This window comes from Cornus florida, unplaced genomic scaffold, assembly GCF_030987335.1.
Source record: "Cornus florida cultivar Cherokee Brave unplaced genomic scaffold, ASM3098733v1 CherokeeBrave_3.0.0_Hap2_Chr06, whole genome shotgun sequence".
NCBI classification, from domain to species: Eukaryota; Viridiplantae; Streptophyta; class Magnoliopsida; order Cornales; family Cornaceae; genus Cornus; species Cornus florida.
The window spans coordinates 45,314,765-45,321,390 of record NW_026775576.1 but is presented as its reverse complement, the minus strand read 5'-3'; the positions used below and the strand labels follow the sequence as shown (position 1 = coordinate 45,321,390).

Here is a 6,626-nt window from a genome sequence, read left to right as displayed (position 1 = left end):
TCAATTTCAACATAAAAGTGCATGCAATCCTAATCAAAGTTCCTAACAATGAATATGAACCAAAAACAAGTATCTAGACTTCGCAAGAAATGAAATTAAAGATAGAAATGAGGGAGGAATAGGGTTTTGACACCTTACAAAATGTCTTGCTAGTCTTTAACGTCTCTAGCAAGAAGTTGGGCTCTTTTAGCCCGAATCAAACATCTTGTAGTGCATCCCCTCCTCAATGGGGTGATAAGTGTTTTGAACTCCACCCAACAAATGGTTCTTTAAGGAGCTTGTTGGATTAAGTTCAAAAGACATTTTCAGTCCTTGGTCAATGTAATCTTTGGGCTTCCACGCCCTTTCAAAACAAGATTTTAAAACAACTTTCTTTGGTTTCAAGGTTGAAGATGGACTTTTGGAAACCTTGGTCTCACACAAAAATTCAATTCCTTCATTTTTAAGGTTATGACATTTTTCTACAACATTAATCTCTTCATACTTGTCAAATGAATTGGGGGTTAGATTAAAAATATTCAACTTTACATTCATGTGGCCAAATGAGATCTTCATTATCCCTGTCCTACAATTAATGTTAGCATTCACGGTTGCCAAGAATGGCCAAGGATAACGGGAATTTGGCTCTTAGGATTTGGGATCGGTTCCGTGTCAATGACAACAAAATCAACAGGAAAGAAGAATTTATCAATTTTAATCAAGACATCCTCAATGATACCCCTAGGCTTTTTAATTGATCGGTCGGCAAGTTGTAAAACTACCGACGTCGGTTTTAAGTCTCCTAAACCTAATTTGACATATACCGAGTATGGAAGAAGATTAACACTTGCTCCTAGGTCAAGAAAAGCCCGATTAATGATATGATCACCAATGATGCATGAAGTGGTAGGTGAACCGGGGTCCTTAAACTTGGAGAGAGTGTTATGCTGCAAAATTGAACTTACTTGTTCGGTTAAGACCACTTTTCTAGGTGCTTGGCTTTTGTTCTTCCTCTTTTGGGTGCATAAGTCTTTCAAGAATTTGGCATAAGCTGGAATTTGCTTGATTGCATCCAAAAGTGAAAGATTGACTTTCACTTGCCTAAACACGTCCATGATTTCATTTAATTTGGCCTTTTGCTTGTCATTTGAAATAGATTCTTTTAAGGCATTCGGAAATGGAGCTTTTGGCTCAAAAACCTTTTCAAAATTTTTCTTTGAAGTCTCTTCAACACAAGAAGTTTTCAAATCATTTTTCACATCTTTCTTTTCAAAATCACTTTTCAAATCACTTTTATTAACTTTCTCATTCATATGGTTATGCACATGTAATGAAGAGGAATATGATATGAAACGGAACGGGTGTTAACTTGTGGTTGCACCGGTTCACTCTCTTCATTGGACACACCCACTTGGTTGTCCACAATCCTTCCACTTCTCAAGGTAGTCACCGCATTGACATGCTCTATTATGTAACCTTCCGATGAGGAATGAGTCTCCACAACACATTGTTGCTTTTGTGGGGCATTCAAAGGCATTTTTCCCTTCTCTCTTGCTTTCAAAGTACTAGTTATTTGCCCTACTTGGGTTTTTAGTTTAGCAATGGATTGAGAGTGAGAATGAAGTAATTGTGTGTTTGCCTCTAAAGTGCCCAAAGCGGTCAAAACTTTCTCTTCAAAAGCAGGACTTCTAACATTTCCTTGGGAATACGATTGATTGGGAAAATGAGAATTTGAAAATTGGTTTCCTTGTGATTGGTATGATGATCTAAAACCTTGGGAACCTTGGCTTTGCGTTGGAGGTGGAATGTACTTTCTTTGAAAACCGCCTTAGAAAGGGTTTGAGCCCTCCCCTTGGTTTTTCTAAGAGAAATTTGGGTGATTCCTCCAACTAGGATTGTAATGATTGCCATAAGGATTGTTTCCTTGATTAGCAAAAACAGCACTTGCTTGTTCATGATGCTCACTTTGCACAAATCCATAGGAACAATTGGAAGTAGAATGTAAAACACTTGAACAAGTTATACATATCTCATTAGATGCATAATGAGAATAGTTAGGGAAGGAAGATACTTGATTCGCTGAGTTTTGGTTGATCAAAAATTGATCAAACCTTTGAGATAATGATTTCATTTCGGCGGCAATTTCATTGGAGTGGTCGACTTGATGTAAGCCAACACTATTCCTACCACTAGAATTTCTACCATTCTTTGAAGATAAAGTACGATGCAAAGAATTTTCACTTATTCTCTCATAAAGACGCCACACGTCATCCTCATGCCTATCAATGTAAGAGCCACACATGGAAGCATCAACCATGCCTTTGTAATTGTCCGATAAACTCTTAAAGAAATATTAAACTAATTGCCATTTAGGTATGTCATGATGTGGACACTTCCTAAGCAATTCATTAAAGCGTTCCCATGCCTCATGAAATGTTTCTCCATCCCCATGTGAAAATTCTCGAATTGAGGTTCTCATGGCATTGGTCTTAGAAATCAAATAGTACTTCTTCAAGAACTCTTGTTGCATTTCCGCCCAAGAAGTTATTGAAGAAGGCCTAAGATTGTTAAACCAATATTTTGCCTTGTCTTTAAGGGTGAATGGAAAAATTTTAAGCCTTAAGACCTCTTCCGGCATGTCCGTGTATTTTACGGTGGAACATACTTCAAGAAACTCATCCAAATGCTTGTAAGGTTCTTCACTTGGAAGTCCATGATATAGGAAGCATTTGAATGGTTTGTGGCTTAATTTCATAATGGTGTACTCTAAATGGTGGCAATTGAATGCATGTGGGTGTATTATATTCATTAGGCACATAGTGATCTCTTAAAGCAATGGGAGGATTAGCAATTGGAGGTGCAACATGGGCACCTTGGTTGCCTTGAATAATGGGAGGTGGTGGAGCATAGATTGGCCTTGGCGTTCCCAATGGAACTTGGCCTTGTTGTTGTGGTGGATGAATGAATGGCCTAGGCATGCCTAATAAAACTTGCATGTTATTATGATGCATATTGGGGTGGAGGATACCTTGTTGGTCTATATGACCAAGGTCCTCCACATGGTCCTCATTGTGTCCTTCCATTGATGAAATGGATTGACTAAAACTACCTCTTCCCCTAGGGTTTCGAACAATGGATTCAAGATGAAAATTTAAAGGGACAAGAGTGGGTCTCAATGATCTACGACCATGCATGCACAATGCAACACAACAAGCAATGACAACAAACACTTCACCTTCACAACAAATCAATAATAAACAAACTTCCTCCCCATACAATGTTCTCATACTCCCATGCTTTAACAATATGCAAGAAAAATAAATTGCCTCCACGTGGGCTCACGATTTATCTAAGAATTGAAATATAATCCTCCACGCAGACCGACAATTTAACTAAGGGTTGAGTAAAGAAAAGCTCACAAAGGTCCTTTAGCACTTCAACTCTAAAATTTATAGCTTAGCTTAAGAATTTTTTTAGATTTTTAGCATTTTTCCCTGCTTGCTTAGCTCCTTTACTTGTTTCCTAGCTCAATGCTCCTAGTCAAACAAGAACAAACACAATAAGTAACAAAACTAAAAATAAAGTAAAGACACGATCAAAAGAGTACTAATTCCTAATTGATTCCACAAATACGACATTGTCAATCAATCAATCCCCGGCAACGGCACCAAAAACATGGTGCATCGTCAATTCATACCCAAAGTTTATGAGATGTGGCCAAGTTTTACATTTAGAAATTGTCACTACTACCTTTCACTAAAACTATAGCTAGGGCGAGTAGGGATCGTCCCAAGGGATTGAGAGTCACACTATGGTTGAGGAATCCAAATTAGAGTTAGTAGGTCGAGTGATCAAAATAGCAGTTGGTTGGTTGGATTAAACTAGATGCAAATTAAATTAAAGTAAACAATAATGCAATAAAAAGAATAAAAGAGAGAGAGATCTTGGGGTTTAAAGATCACCACTAAGCATAACTTTTTTACACCTTTAATGAATGATTAATGAGGGAGAGAAACATGTATTGCAACAAGGTGTGTGTGTGTGGTTGTTCTAACAAGCATGGATGACAAATTAAGCATATATTGTCTAAACAACGTGGTGGATAGCACAACATATCAAATTAAGCCATTAATCATTTCTTTAAGCTCACAATCCAAACACATCACAAGGTTAAAAATACAAGTTACTTGCTTTTCATAAGTATGGAACATCAACAACAAGCATGGATTATCCTCCCATTTAACAACTACGCTACAACTAAGCTAATGGCATGAAATTAAACTGATTAAACTAAAGGGGAGGTACAATCCATCAAGAAATGAGTATGAACCATCAAATAAACCACAAAAACATGACATTAAACACTATGGCTTGACAATTTCTAGATCTATAGCATCAACACACATAGATATGCATCAATAACACAAGAAATAGAGACAAACACATAAACATCTACTCTAGCATATATAGACATATGGATAGAATGTGTTAACCAAGAATTGACTCTAGAGGGGGGGTGAATAGAGTCAATGGCCAATTTTCGTAATTTATAGATTTATAATTTCTTATCAACAACTTAAGCAATTATGCAATAACTAAATTAAACAATTAATAACACAATTGTAAAAGAGATAAGGGAAGAGAAATTTCAAACAATGACTCGGTGATTTTAGCGAGGTTCGGAAACTCCTACTCCTCGGCTCAAGACTCCTCTTGAGACTTCCCAATCCACTAGTGCACCTCCTTACGGGTGGAGAGCAAACCTTTACAAGAAGTAACTCATTGTTTCACCTTGCTAAGAGAACAACCCCTCTTAGTCTTCCTATGGGTCACACCAACCCTTACAAATTGAAGCTAGCTTGCTTCTTCTTCCTTAGGCCACACAAGCCTTTACAAATTGAAGCTCAATTTTGTTGCATACAAATATATCTCTCAAAAGATTGATATGCAAATCAAGGCTCATAACTAGAGTATAGATGAATAGATTGAAGCTCAAATTCTATGAATGAAATGAATGAGAGAAGATGAAATATGTGAAGAAAATAAGCTTTTACAATCTCTCAAGTGTATAATAGAGAAAAAACTCTATGAAGATAAAAGTTAGAGCAAAAGCCCTTTGAGTGCTTAATTAAATCTCTCAAAATAGAATAAGAGTGAAATGAGAGAGAAGAGAAGATGAGAGAACAAAAGCTCTCTTGAAATGTAATATTATGTCTCTAAAAAATGGTAGTGTTTTTGCTTCAGCAAAATGAGCCTTCCTTATATAGACAGCCGTAGCTTAATATGTCTGTTAGAAGTAGTTGGAAGACTTAAATGCAGAAAAGTGCCGTTGTAGATTCAAATAACTTAGAAGAGCCGGCTCTACAAAAAATTGGAGGAGGCTCCAATAAATGGGAGGCGGCTCCAATAACTGGGAGGCGGCTCATATTCACAAAATGCATTCTACGACACACAATTTGGCTACTGGAGTGCAAAGAGGCGGCTCCAATAAAAATGGGAGGCGGCTCCAATAAAAATGGGAGGCGGCTCCAATTGATAAAATGTGCTTGCTTTAGTTTTCATGGAGGCAACACCTTGTTTTGGATTTTGACAGAAAATGGCATGACTTCAAATGGACATAACTCAGTCCATGAAACTCCAAATGAGGTGAAATTTAAGTCTAAGTTTATTGCCTTGAAGTCAGCTTTCTAAATCCACTGGCCTTGCTCAAAAATTATAACCACAGAAATGGTTATGGTCGTTTTAGTGCAACCTGGCCAGAATTTTCGCAGACCAGAGATATGCATTTTGTAATGCTCATATCTCATTCAATTCAAATCCTTTTTACGTGAAATTTGAGTCTAAACTCAAGAGATCGAAGTCAGCTTTCTAATAAACCTAGCCTTACTTAAAAATTCCAACTACAAAAATAATTATAGCAGTTTTAGCATAGGCTGGTCTGGAAATTTTCTGGGCTGAAAATTGCTTCTTTTGAGATAACCATCTTTCTAGCACCTAGGACTTTGATGAATTGTTCAATTTAGTTCAAGACCTATTTCTAAGAGTCTAGGGACATATAAGGATGATAAATATCAAGTTCATTGTGTCCTAGAGTCATTTACTAAATTATGGCAACAAAGGCTTTAAAGATGAAATATTAAGTTCAATGCCTTTTCCTTTTCTTTCTAGACACCAAAGTAAATCTTATGATTAATGTGCATGGTCCTAGCATTTCTAGCTCAAGTTGCGAGTTCTTTCAAAGCTTATGCAAGCTTGCACTAACCCTTTCTTAGCAAAGACTTCATATGACAATATCTATGACTGAAGTGCAAAGTCTATTACTAAGGATATAAGAATATGTGAATGATGATAATATGCATGATCCTATAGAGATGAGCTTCAAATGGATTCATAAATACTTTGACATTGAATCCAAAACACTCACCATCCTATCTACCCCTTTTCTTCATGCATTGTCCATGATCATTTAGGCTTGAGGTAGTATTGCTTTCTTTCTTCCTTAGAGTTGCTTTCTTGCTCATTGAAGTCCAAGCTATCTTTGGACATTGCATTTTGTTCCTTGCAACTTCATGTCTTCATTGTATCCATTTCTTTCCTTGATGTGATCTTGAATAATGGATAGCTATATGAATGATCTTTAGTGCTTC

At 36.8% G+C, this 6,626-nt stretch overlaps 1 pseudogene; it reads left to right on the top strand.

The window, feature by feature from the left end:
• The first annotated feature begins 2,354 nt into the window (after positions 1–2,354).
• On the top strand, positions 2,355–2,453 carry LOC132315287 (small nucleolar RNA R71; annotated as a pseudogene).
• Positions 2,454–6,626: the final 4,173 nt, after the last annotated feature.